General features: G+C 37.9%; 1 pseudogene; it reads right to left on the reverse strand.

The window, feature by feature from the left end:
- The window catches only part of LOC122808491, a 64,972-nt pseudogene extending 51,113 nt beyond the window's left edge, over window positions 1-13,859 (reverse strand).
- Between the last annotated feature and the right edge of the window lie 729 nt (window positions 13,860-14,588).

Below are 14,588 nucleotides of genomic sequence, written 5' to 3' on the forward strand. Positions count from 1 at the left end.
AACTCAAAACATACACATAATAAGTTAAAACACAAATATAAATCATGTTGCTGACTCAGAATACTCCTGGCAAGTTCAGCAATGACTAAAATAGCTCTTATAGTATAGGTGCCTCTCTAGATACACACCAGAGTTGACAAGGTGGTGAATTCCACAAGTACATTGGTTGGTATCAGAGGGAGTGCAGACTAGATATATTGAGCCTCACCCTTACATTAATAACTGCCCACCCCTTTTCATTTTACTAGAGCGATGGATTTCAGCTGAATGGTAGGGCATCAGAGTGTGTGTGTGTGTGTGTGTGTGTGTCTGTGTGCATGCGGGCATGTGCACACTTGTGGATTTCTGTTTATATACATGCATGTAAGTTCATGTAGAGTGTACAGTTTGAAGATGGTCTATGCATAGAGGCTCAAGGCATCTGCTTATGCTAGGTAGGTCAGCTGGAGGAATAAAAGGAACTGGCCATCAGCCAGCTTTCATATCCTGGTGTGGAGGGTAGAAGGTGTCTCTATGTTTGCATGACTTCTGCTGGAGACCAGGGACATTGCAAACTTCAACTTGCAAAAGCTGGGGTATGAAATCATGTCTAATGTGCGGCATGCTGGTCTGAGTATCATGTATAATGGTATCATTGCATATCACAATATCTGTTAGCAAGCTTGACTAGCTGGTGTGCATCATATACACTGGTGCACTGGTATCATTGCACATCACTCTATCTGTTAGGAAGCTTGATGGGCCACCATGGAATAATGGCTTCCAGCCCCCAGCTGCTCCCCATTAAGTCTTTATTCCTCAGCCTTAGCATTTAGTAAGAGTAAGGCTCTACCTTCTAGAAGTCAGGAGGCTCTCAGCAAATGAATTGCCCATAAATAATTTATGTTAGCATCAATGGAAGGGAGCTGGGAAATGGTACTAGCAATGGAAGGGAGCTGGGAAATGGTAGTATCAATGGAAGGGAGCTGGGAATGGTACTAGCAATGGAAGGGAGCTGGGAAATGGTAGTATCAATGGAAGGGAGCTGGGAATGGTACTAGCAATGGAAGGGAGCTGGGAAATGGTAGCATCAATGGAAGGGAGCTGGGAAATGGTAGCATCAATGGAAGGGAGCTGGGAAATGGTAGTATCAATGGAAGGGAGCTGGGAAATGGTAGTATCAATGGAAGGGAGATGGGAAATGGTACTATCAATGGAAGGGAGCTGGGAAATGGTAGTATCAATGGAAGAGAGCTGGGAAATGTGGAGGCCTGTGATATTCAGATGAGGGATGACAAGGGTGAATAAAAATATATAATTTAGCAATGCTCATTCCCACTTAGTTGTGCAATGTTGAGCAATGCATTTTAGTTACTTTGGGTTGTTCATCTTTTAGTTAATTTTGTGACAGCTTGTTTAGCCTGATATTTCATTATAAATCTTTTTAATGGGCATAAAAACTGTGTTATACTCAACATTTATTTATTTATTTATTTAATTACTTTATTTATTTATTGATTGCAGGAAACCACGGTGATACAGCGGTAGCGTAGTTGCCTCACAGCAAGAGGTTCTTCTGTTCGATTCATGGCTGGAGTGCCTACTGTGTGGAGTCTGCATGTCCTCCCCGTGGTCAAGTGACCACCGAAAGACATGCGTGAATGGGCGTGTCTTCGCTGAAGGTTGGGTGTCGGGCTGGCAACTCGGCACCATAAAAAATCTACTGCCAATCATTAGCGGACCGGAGTTCCGCTGTGGTGACCCCTAACCGGGAAAAGCCAAAAAGACAAACATTTATTTATTGATTGCCTTTGTGTACTGGGAAAGTCCAACTGGTCATTAAACCTTTTTAGTGGAGGCCCAGGGAGAAAAGTCCCACAGTACAACACTTTACAGTATAATAATAAAGGATGTGAAATGTTATAAACAACATATACAATATTTACAATAAGGACACAGAAAATGTGTACATCAGGCATATCTTACAACCATGTGATAACAGTGTTACATACTATTAATAAGAGTAAAACATTTCCACAATGAGAAGACAAACACATGCATTAAGATTCCAGTTAAGGTATCAATAATCTTAAATTAAATGTATACGTGCCTGTGATGTCTTTAAAGGAGTTGGTAAGAGGTTAGCTTCTAACTTGAACAGACAAACATCTGATAGTTGTGATTGTTATATAGGTATTCAAAAGAAACTAATGGAAGGGTGGCCTAATGGTTAAGGTGTTTGCCTTACAAACACAAGGTACAGGGTTTGAATCTCATAGGGAATAATTGGCTAGGCTTAAAATGGCTCACAAGGGCAGTTAGCCTAGTACAAACCTATGAGCACCTATGAGGAAATTGTATTAGGGAGATATAGAGAGAAGGGACTGCAGAAAGTAGAAATAAAGTACTGCAGTGGGGAAGTTTGGTTATATTAAGTGTTGCTTTCTTGGAAAGGTATTATGTCTAACCTGCAATTTACAGATACATATCCAAGTATCCATGAAGTATCCTCAGTTAAAGTGCTGAAAATGTTGTGCTGTTAAATTGGTTCAAGTAGGCTGGGATGGAGTTCCATTTTTTTGATACACAGAGTATAATGAATCACCTGCAATGTTTTATGATTTAGCTATATGAGTTTTCATTATAAGATTTTCTTAGGAGAGTAAGGCAAAATGATATTGTCTTGAGCTGGCTAGGTATTTTCTTTTTGATAGTGGATTAGTTTGTATTCATGAATAATTGTGAATATATCAATGTGAGTGACAGTTCAAGCCAGTTTAGGCATTTAAGACTAAGGCATTGGTTGGTTTTGTAGTGTTGGTTTGTTGCAAAGTTTGTGGCTTTGTTGTAGCATTGATCAGATTTATTTGATAGGGAAGAATTACATTGTTAAAAACTAGAGAGGCATATATGAGTGTTGGAAGCAGGGAAAACATAGACATGTTTTTGTTTTACTTGTATCAGTGAAGAATTTTTTTTTATTATTACTATTACACGGTGGTGCAAAGGTTAGTGTTTCCACCTCACAGCAAGAGGATCTCTGGTTCGATCCTCAGCTGGGGTGCCTTCTCTGTGTGGAGTCTGCATGTCCTCCCTGTGGTCATGTGGGTTTTCTCCGGGTGCTCTGGTTTCCTCCCACATCCCAAAGACATGCTGTAGGTGGATTGGACACTATAAATTGGCCCTAGGTGTGAGTGCGTGTGTCTCCCTTCTGTAGAAGGTTGAGTGCTGGACTGGCAACTAGACACTGTAAAAACTCCACTGCCAGTCATGAGCAGACAGGTGATCTGCTGTGACGAACCCTAATCGGGGAAAAAGCCAGAAGAAGATTATCATCTGGTTGTCTGTGGTCACAAATGGTAGTTTTCTATGTGATATTATTTATTTATTTATTTTTTAACTGATGAAGTTAAAGTTTTTTTAACTAAAGATTGTTTTGGTCATATAGTTACTATTTGGGAATGAATAGAATAAGCTTGGCCTTTTTTGGGTTTAAGAGAAGCTGGGTATCCTTTAGCCAGGATCCTATGGAGGAAAGGATTGTTGACTGAGTTATTGCAGTATAGGAAGGGTTTTGGCTGTACAGACGAGAGATGAGTCAGCTGCATATTATACTAATGATGCATGCTTGCAGGCTGTCTGTATGCCATTCGTGAATATGCTAAATAGTAACTGTTAAGAAGAGGGCATTCAGGAACTCCTACTGATTCCGGTAAGAAATAGGATGAGTCATTTTGCTATTACACTGCTTGTTGTTTTTAACTATGGATCCAGTGGAGTGAGGATTCTACAAAGTCAATGGAGGAGAGTCTGCATAGGAGATTTTGGTGTCAGACAGTACTGGAGTCTTTGGGCAGATCACAAAAGGGTAGGGAGACAAGGTTGTGTTGTGATTAATTATTTCAGTGAAGCTTAGAGAATGGATGTACTGTAGATCGGCACCCTGATTGAAGAAAGAATGTTCTCCAGCAGGGTGTTAATCTACAGGTAATGCAGGCTAAAATGAGTCTGACGCTTCACAGCAGTGTATTAAGCTGCTGTGAAGCTTGGACTGAAAGTAACCTAATGGTTCCCATTATTTTATTCTTGCTAATCAGAGCTTTTGCTGTTTAGGGAGTGGGAAAAATAAATGAAACAGAAAAAAAGTGTGTGTGTCTGTGTGTTGATCTTTCTGTCTGCATATATGTGTGCATGAAAGCAGAATTGTGTGTGTGTGTGAAGAGTGAAAGAAATTGACACTGGTTGCAGCAGGTTTGCGTACCACTTAGCTCAAGATATATGGATAAAGCTCAAAATAAAGGGGGATCAAAGGCTCAGAATAGGAACATATTTAAATATTGTTGCATAAATTCACAAAGTTGCTTGAATAATAGGATTTGTGTTAGCATGCATTTTCTGAAGTGCAAGTGTGAGTGTGTGTGTGAGAGACAGAGAGTGAAATCCATCAACCACTGGCAGCACCTTTTAACTTAAGAAATCTGGGTTAAGTCTAAAATAATAGGGAGCAAAGGCTCAAAAACAGGAACAGAGTGTGAATATTGCTTTTATAAAATTACAAAGTTGCTTAAACAACAGTATTTGGGTTAGCATGAATTATCTTTAGGAAATAAAGTCTGAAACCTAAGTGTATATCATTATTTAGTGACTTCATTCCCCAATGACTGGGAGCAAACCACACATTTTAGGAGTAAGGGACTAAAAATAAAGTAAATATCTCGATATATATTTTTAAATGTCATATTTTGGATGCAAAATGCTTCTTCTAACATCATTTACACATACTACAGCAAGTTTGAAACATTAGATGGAGGAACTATTTTACAAGAAAAATATATAAAAAAATAACATAGTAATAAAAAATAAGTAAGTGGGCAGCCACAGTGGTGCAGCGGTTAGCGGTGCCACCTCACAGAAAGAGGTTCTCCGGTTCGATCCTCGGCCCGGGTGCCTTCTGTCCGGAGTCTGCATGTCCTCCCTATGGTTGTGTGGGTTTCCTCCGGGTGTTCTGGTTTCCTCCCACGTCCCAAAGACATGCTGTAGGTGGATTTGACACTCTAAATTGGCCCTAGGCATGAGTGCATGCGTGTGTGTGTGCCTCCTGTGGAAAGTTGGGCAAGGCTGGCAACTCGACACAGTAAAACTCCACTGCCAATCATGAGCAGGCAGGTGATCCACTGTGGCGACCCCTAACCAGGAAAAGCCGAAAGAAGAATAAAAAATAAGTAAGTAAAACACAACAATTTTACAAACAGCCCATTCTCTAAGCACAATAATGCCCTCCATAGTGTGTTACTGTGTAAATAACTCCCTTCCAGGGCAGGAGTTATTTTATACAGTAACACACACCCTATTCAGCATTATTGTTTGCTTAGCAAGGCAGTGGTTGTATATACTAGGGTTGGGCCCAAGGCAGTGTTATGGTGGACAGAAAAGATAATTGTCTGAAATTAATGGATTGTGAATGTACACATCTCTCTAGAATTTTAGATAGGGGATTGAGAGAAAGAGTGCATTGCTATGGGTCTGTAGTTTGTGAGGACTGTAGAAAACTCAGCTTTGAGCAATTGTTTGATGAAGAATTTCTTCCATAGTGCAGAGTGCAGGGATGTAGTTATTAAAATAGATGCTTGATAGGCCAGATCCTTAGCAGTAAGAGTTGTTGTTTTTTGGTTGGTTGTCTTTCCAAGGTTTTTGAATTTATGTATTAAGGTCCACAAAAGTTTTGGATTGGAGTAGTAAGTATCTTGAGAATTTATAAAACAAGACAAAAAAGTCATAGCCAGCCATAATACATATTTACTTTCTGGAGACTTTGCTTAGTTGGATAGCAAACCTTAAAATAAAAATGAGCAGGAGCAGTTATGGTTACTAATGAGGTCATGCAATGACATTCTGACAGACCTAAACAGCAATGGGAGGATGAATCTTCATACAGTCAGTTTGATGGCAAAGCCAGATTAAACTGCAATACAGATACATAACCTTTTATAATGAATAGCAACATTACTGCAGCATCTTCTTAGAAACGGTTCCTCTTTTCTCACAGACTTACAGAGCAGATTAGTAAAGTGTTTTTTAGATAAAATATAGAAGAGTAACAACATTAACAGTGATTTCAGTTTCCATAGTCCTAACAGGACTCAAAGAGATTACTGTTTTCACTTTGTGTTTATCACCACATTACAATCATTTCATAACAAAGTAAATCTGTAATATTACTACAGAGCTCTCCTTTAGTGCACTAGAAGTAGTTACTGTATTTTTATTTCTTTATCTCAGAAGTCCTGTTGGGATTGCTGCCATTTTCAGTGTAGACCTAATATGGTATTTATAATGACTGGGGGAACTGAGGATATCGGCTGGAACTCCTCTGCTGTTTGTCGACATGGACTATGGTATCTTTCACATCCGCATGAACTACCGACAACATAAGCACATGGGACACTAATGTAATCTCTCATCTAAAGACTGTAGTTGGCTGTATCATCATCTTCACTAAAGATGCATATAAAATCAAGCTATATAGAGAAGTACACTGCTAAGCCCATGTATGTCAGCTGAATAGATATAACTGAAAAATACATCAAAATGTACAGAAACAGTATGTGATGTATGCTGTCACATGTTAATGAAAAGAAATATAATATTAATTTGCAAGACTGTTTTTGTTGTTGTTAACATCCTTCTAATTTTCACAGTAGTTAGATATTACCTTAGTCTGGTTAGCCTGAAACAAAGGATACTTCCTGTATTATAAGCCATAGTTATGGCTAAATGCCGATACATTAAATGTATATAATATATATTCATTTCTTTTTTATTGTATTTATTTTTGCTTACATTGTAAATTCAGCTTTATTTATTTCATACTATATGATTTTGCTTTCCATAAATTGGAAAGGATACTACTTTGGACTTTTATTTCTTTTTTGTATAATTATGAATTTTGTGCAAAATGGGAAAAAGGTGTTGAGGATGGATGCATGGATAGATAAATTTTGAGCCTAGGCTATAGCTGGAAATGATTCTCTTTGGATCACTTCATTCAACCAGTTGGCAATGGAATAAAGTAAATAAACACATAAATACATTGCAATGAATTCCAAAGAAGCTAGTAAACATTATTTAATGAGATTCTATGTTGCTTCAGACTGATAAATTCAGAATTGAAAGAAATGTCTACCACTAGTAACATCCTAGCTTCTACTGACTAAAACATTCCTCCTGGATTTTCATGCAACTGTATATGATTCCCGTCTGAAATTATGGAATTAAGGTCAGCTACTGACATCAAATCAGATGTTATCGAAGATTACAGTGCAAAAAATTTGTCAGCATTTACACAGTGTAGAATTCCATCGTCAAACCTTTTTTATACATAATATTCACACAAAAATATATGCCAAGATGCAGCCATGCTAACATTCACATTTTGTAATAAATAAGGGATTATGAGCTACAGATAAATTATATGTAGTTCTACAGGTTGTTTCTGCTTCTTTGTTTATCATTTTCAGTCAAGACTCAGAAAAAAATGAGATCAGAATTATGACGTAGCCAGAAATTTTCATTTGTGCTCAAAATAATACATTGCTGCCACGTACTACATATATATATATATTATACAAACACACACACCACTTCAAATGCTGCCAACAGACTCTCAAAATGGTATGCCTTATTTTAGTTGTTACTCCCTATAACCCTAAATCATAACAAATGTTTTTAGATGAATAATGTTACTTCTAAGCAAGGGGGGTGTGCTAATGGTGTAGACATTAGCATAGACGGTCACAGATATCCTCAGGTTTTACCAAAGCCATGGTGATTGAACTCATTTTCATAAGTGCTGGGGCAGTTAGTGTGTGTGTGTGTCCACAAAGGATGCTCAGGGCTGATCTTACTGTCTCCACAATACCACAATATAATATAATTATAGTTGTTAATAAATGAAAATGTTACAATACATCTGGATTTCGCACAAAATGACTTTTCTTTCCTTTGTTAGATAACATTTCTTGAAGGATAGAGTAATGTGCAATAGTCTGCGACTGCAAAATTTGATATAACATGCAGAAGGGACATGTTTAGGGAGAGGTGAGGACTGATGCAATGACTTTGTAGCATGCACAAGGCATGCAAATGAGAAAGGTGTAAAATGATGGTATGGTATGAATATGTAATAGAAAAAAATGTGAGAAATACAGGACCTTTAAGATGTGATAAATACAGATGTGATGTAAGCACCAGAGGTTAGGAGAAGGACATCAAGGCATAGGGGAGACATATGGGTTATGTTGGAGGAAGAGGTAAGATAGATAAGAGAAGGTCCTAAAAATATCACACATTATGAACAAATTCAGTGGTCTTGCTAGCCTGGAATGTGGTAATTAGCTGCAAAGCTCTCTCTCCTCTCGAAATATGGAGGGATGAGACTAAAACAATGAAAACAAAACTAGATGAGCATGTGCAGCTTTCTGGTTTAAATTTGCTTTGTTTTTTTTTTTGTTTTAATCCATTGGAGCAGATGCTGGGGATTGGTCCGTTGTGGGAGCATATAACATGCTAACCAAAGAGGTTAATTAGTTTATTGTATGGAAAAAGCAAGTAAATAGAGGATTGTCCAGGGCTGCTGATGCATGTGAACTGTGTTACCTGTTATCTCAGTTCGTTTGAGGGCTTGATCACCCACTGAGTAAAATATTAGGTGGAACACGTCCTTGTCTGTCATATTGGGTTCACGATTTTATCTGGTTTGAAATTTTGTTGAGCTGATGTTACCTGTAAGGGAATAAAGCTTTGGTTAAGTACTCATTCAGTGGTTCACATCATTAAAATTAATTTTTTTGCAGTTTAGGGGGTTATTTATTATCATCAGTAAACAGCAGATGAGTTTCTAAGTTAATGGCTAAGCAGGGGGTATTTATGCATTCTGGATCTGGGCATGCCCAAGCATGTCCCTACCACATTTAGCATGTTGGTTAGATTTTCTTACTGTTGTCCTTCGGGGGCATGGTTCAGGCAGGGTTGCTTTTGCTTCTTACAAGTTTCTAATTACATGATCAGTTTATAGTACAAAAATGTTTGAAAAACATTTCTTGAAAATGTTAAAATAAGATTAAAAACTAAGCATTAATTAGAGCAGTCTTTTTAAGGTGAAGCATTGACAGTTTGATTGATTTTCTTGCTCATACAAGGTAATGTCTTTATATCTCTTTGTCTAATGAGTTAAAGAACTAAGATTTAAATGAGTTTACTATTTATCATAATTTTTTTCCAGACTTAAAGAGCATATTTGTACCACGTTTTTGAAAACAAGACTTAAATGTTATCTAAGTTGTTTAAGACCAGGGTTGCCAGATGTCCCTATTTGGGCGGGACTGTCCCGAGATCAGCAGCCTGATCCAGAGTCCCACCCTGCCGGTGTAAATCCCGGGCAGCCTCCGCTTTGTTTTTTGATTGGCCTGTATACCGGCATATGGGCCAATCAAAAATCGCTAAACACGGAGCTTCTTGTGCTTAATGCGGAAGTTCCACATTAAACAAAGCTCCGTGTTTAGCGATTTTGATTGGCCTGAATGCCGGTATATGGGCCAATCAAAACAGAGCTACTTCTGTTTAATGTGGAACTGCGATGTTCTGCATTAAACAGAAGTAGCTCCGTGTTCAGCGATTTTTTTTTTGATTGGCCCATAAAGACGTGGAAGACCTTCTCGCTCTTTTTTTTTTGTTAGTCCCTACCTGGCCAGTCAGAAATCTGGCAACCCTGTTTAAGACATGCTGGAATCAAGAACTGACAAAAGTCCTTTTTCCGATGTCTTTGCTCGAGCTGGGTTCTTGCTGTATCTTTGGCATGATATCTTCTTAGAAAAAAGAAAGGGGGTAAGGATGCTTAGCCTTATAGGAACACAGTATTGGAGATCTGTGGTGCTTTTGTAAATCTTCATTGGATCTGCTTGATGGATCTTCTGGAAGTCAGTAAAGAAGGCAACAGGGCCAATCATTTGGATTTAGCACATCCTGTCTCTTCTGAATATAAGGGTGTGGGTGGCTTTTGAACCTGGGTTCCTTTGGGTCTAAGACCTTCCCAGCACTTTAACTCATTTCTGTGAGAATGTGTCACCAAAGCTAATGCCTCATCATCTGGCTTCAATGTGTAAAAAAGCCAGTCTGCATTTAACAGAAAGGTGAGGACATCTTATGTTGTCGACCGTCTTTGGACATTCAGTCAGCCTTGCCCAGCTGGTAATGATGAGCCCTGTGCTGTGCTATCCACTTCTGGTCCATGATTTTGGTCCTGGAGTCTACTCTAAATCAGTATCATCCAGGCTTCAAGAGTTGAATTCTCCTGTTGGATTGTAGCAGTTGCCTGTTTCTTTGAGTGTGCAGGTGTCTAGAAACAAGGTCTTTCTAGGTGCTAGCAATGGGGGGTTATAAGTGAAGTCTCATTTAAGTGTGAATGTGGTGTAAAGTATGTGTGTGTGTGTGTGTGTGTGTGTGTGTGTGTGTGTGTGTGTGGGGTTATTAAAAAAAGTGATGGGTCTAATTTCCTGAAGTTTAGAATGCAGTTAATGGATTGGGTGGAATTCAAGCCTGTTTTTTTTTCTGGTGTTCAGTCTTATTTGCCATTCTAGTGCTTTCTTTTCTAATACATCATTCTCATTCCTAGTAAGATCTTTATGCTGTATGGTGTAAATTATATGGAAAATAAAGGTTTTGTGCCCTGGTTTCTCCTCTGCATGTTTTACCATGGGGTTAGTTTGGGCTCCATGTCTATTGTCTGTGTAGTGCCTTCCTATTCTAGTCTTCAATTTATTGATAGCCTTCCCATGTAGAAAACTGGGCAATGGTGGCATTGTGCTCTGTAGACTACCATATTGGTGTTGCAGTTACCAATGTAGTGGCTTGGAAATTCCTTTTTGTTGTTTGGGCAGTCAAAGTGTTTTTTATTGCTCATTATTTGCAGTAGGTGCAGCTGAGTGGGCTACAGGTTTAGATTCCTTTTTGCATGTGTAAGTCCTCAGTTTGAGTGGGGTCTCCATGTAGTCCCTGATGTTTCCATGTCTTTTGATGGTAAACCTTAGTTATTGTGGAAATTGTTTGCCTAGGAGTGGATAGGGCAAGGGGAAGGTACTAGAACAGAATAAAAGATGCCAGTATGGTATTATCAGTCTATTATTGAGTAAAATGTTGGAAGTGAAATTGTTTATCTAGATAATAAAACAAGAGAAAACCACTTCCAGCTGTATATACAGTGATCAGAATAAAGCCTTTGTGGCACACTGTAAACATAGGGCTGCTTGTCTGAACATTTAATATGTTAATTAGAGGGATTTGGCCAGCCTGATGTGGTTGACATAAGTCAATTGGAGCTGGTAAAGACTGGATTTTACTCAGTAGGCAACAGCCTAAAAAGTAATGGGACAGAAGTCAGAGGCACATTGAAAAAGGAGAAGGGGTGGAGAACTGAGACACATAGATGACAGGAGGGGTAAGGCACCAGTGAGAAGGACTGGGCTATATCCAATAGCTTGATGGTTTGTCTGCACTATATGTAGTAAATCAAAAAGATTCAGTCAATCAATTTATTTATTTGTTTATATATTTTTATATATTTATCAGTCAGGAGAGCTGGACCCTCGGATTTCTCTTTCAGTCATAACCTAGTTACAGAAAATGAAAAGTTAAGTATGATGTTAACAGGACACAATAATGTAAATTAAACAAATAACAATAAAATATGGTATTCTCTAGTTAGCAGAAATGTGCAAAGATCAGTATAAGGCAGTTAAGACTGGCATAAGTATAAATCCAATGCATTAACATTGTGCTTAATGCTGCAGGTATGATTTCAATCAGTGGAGGAAGTAATTATAACAAGGTGGCAAATGACTCATTTGAGGGACAGTCTGTCAGTGCACATAAGTGAATACAGGAGAATAGTAAACACACAGCAGTAGAGTCAGGTGATCTGAGTTAACTAGAAGAATCAACAGAGAGCTCACAAATTAATTTTCAGAGTAAAAGGAAATATGTAAGCATTCAGGCATTAGTATATTATTGTGTGTAAAGCCCTCATAGTCTTTCCTGCAGTAAATAGAAAAGAAAAAAGACTCTGCTATCTCTCAGGGGATAACTAGTCAAAATATTATGTCTTTATACAGTCCACTATTTCCGCGTGGTTAAAAAGTAATGCTGTAGTTTTCTATAACAATCAATGACGTTCAGCAACAATTCTAAAACTGTGAATATTATGTGAATGTTTCTACATAAACAGAATACGGTCATTTGAGAGACAGCATTGTCACTGACTGCCGAGAACAGCTTCCAGTGCGCTGAGCCTGTAATGGGTCCATGTTTGATCAGCGTTCTAACCTAGTAAAGACATTTAAATAAATAAATAAATAAAAGGCAGAAAGAAAAGCTGATAGAGTATTTCTTCAGTGAAAGACTAGCAGCAGATTTCAATAATTCAGTAACTGAGTGGTATGGAGAAGAAGTGTACGTTAATGAAAAACAGTAATGCAGCACAAAGCTACTGACTGCAATAAATCAATAAACTAAAGCAAACCTCTTTGCAGGTTAATTCACAGGTAGGCAGATTACAACATTAATCCAAAAATAACAAAGACTCATAGAAGACTTCCTAGCCAAAAGCTGGCTCTGCTCTTGCTCAACACCAGGATAATCCCTAAATGTGAACAAATATCTATTCATCCTTTGCATCTCCTTACTCTCACTTCATCACTCACTTCCTTACTTCTAGCAATTTCTCTTCTCTGACTTTTTCTCTTAAGTATACCATAAGCCTGCTTTTCTCTCACTTTGTATTCCAATTCATGTTTGTATTATAGTTCATTTTTAATTTCTCTACAAATGGGCTAAAATTTCTCTAACTATTAAATATTATAATAAAACTTGTATCTGTTTTCATGTTGTGTTTAATTTGGTATAATTATTTAATCTATCATTGTTTTTTGTATTATTTTTAAAGATTGTAAAATTATTGTTCTTAAAATGTTTTGTAATACTTTAGAGCTTTTCTCTCCAGGCCTCCACTAAAAATGGACTCCTAACCAGACAGACTTTCCCATAATCAAATGTCATTAATAAATAAATAAGTAATATTTGGTATGTTCAAAATAAGGTGTTATAAAAACATGATCCTGTAATTTGTCCATTCAAACTAAATTATTTAAAGGATGTTTCTGAAGTCTGTAGTCATCTGGTGAAGGATGTATTTGTACCAACAGCTCTGGATTCTTACTGCACTTCTTTAAAGCCAGGGAACAGGTTAAACAATATGGAGAGCATCATCTCATTGGTCTCTTCTGGCAGATTGTTGAGGAATAAAATAGTGCTTGGTGGGTTGTGATCAGACTCTGTGTCTGTACTTGACGGTGTCATTTTATACGGTTCCTGAGATTGTTGAGGCATAAAATAGTGTTTGGTGGGTTGTGATCAGACTCCGTGTCTGTACTTGACGGTGTCGTTTTAGACGGTTCCTGAGTAGCCTTTTCGCTTGTTCCTGAGCTTTAGTCTTCCTCTTCACTTCCTTCTTCTCTTCGTCACCGTAAGTGCCTTTCATTTTTGCAATCAAATCTGAATCTGTTTTGCATACTGTACACGCAAAGGCTTGCTATAAAATGAGAATCCCTGTAATTGTCGTAATGCATTTGTAGCAGATCCAAGTTCATTGAAGATAACCAAGGCCTGTTCTGTCATCTTCATGGTCTTCAAAGTTACTATGTCCATTATTTGACCAAACTGGGGGAACAGGGCAAATAATGATCTCTTTAATTTTATCATTAATATTATTTAGGTAAAGTGTATGATTTGGTCTTATATCCATGGCAATGTCACACAAGTATCCAGTATTCTCAAATGATCTGCTCTCTAAACACAAAACTATGAGCTTTAAAGGATGTTTCTAAAATATATCTGTAATCATCTGATGAAGGATGTATTTGTAACAGCAGCTCTGGAGTCTTACTGTTTGTTAACATTATTACTTTTTTATAGTATTTTTAGATTATGACACTATCTTTAATAAAAGTTTGCATACTAAGGTAATCTGTAAAATCCTAGCACAACAACTTAAACTAATAACCTAATGTTAAAATTCAATGCAGTTGTGAATACAGATTAAACAGCAGGCACAGACATGCCAGTACTGTCAGTAAAAAGTCACACTAGAGGACTAGTTTATGGTTTGTGTGTTTGTTTTTAACAACTACCAAAATATAAGGGATGGTTTAAGTTGCTGTAAGCTCAGAAGACTTCACTGATAGCGAGGACATAAACACATTCTAGTTTATTTAACTGTGCAGTGGTCAGCAGGCAACTTTTCATTTAACTTGCTTTTAATCAACAGGCAGTGCTCCCTATATTGCCAAGAAGAAATCCATCCATCCACCGCCCCTTTTCACACATGGGGTCATGGTGTCACCCCAACAGTGGCAATTATCTATAGCCAAGATTCACACCACTGGGTGGCGAGCTCTGCTGCAGTTGTTCTTTCACACACCACACACACCTATGGCCAGTTTAGAATGTCCAATCCACCTACTGCATGTCTTTGGAATGTGGGAAGAAAATGGAGCACCTGG

Source organism: Protopterus annectens, chromosome 8.part0, assembly GCF_019279795.1.
Source record: "Protopterus annectens isolate FY-2018-M chromosome 8.part0, PAN1.0, whole genome shotgun sequence".
Classification (NCBI taxonomy): Eukaryota; Metazoa; Chordata; order Ceratodontiformes; family Protopteridae; genus Protopterus; species Protopterus annectens.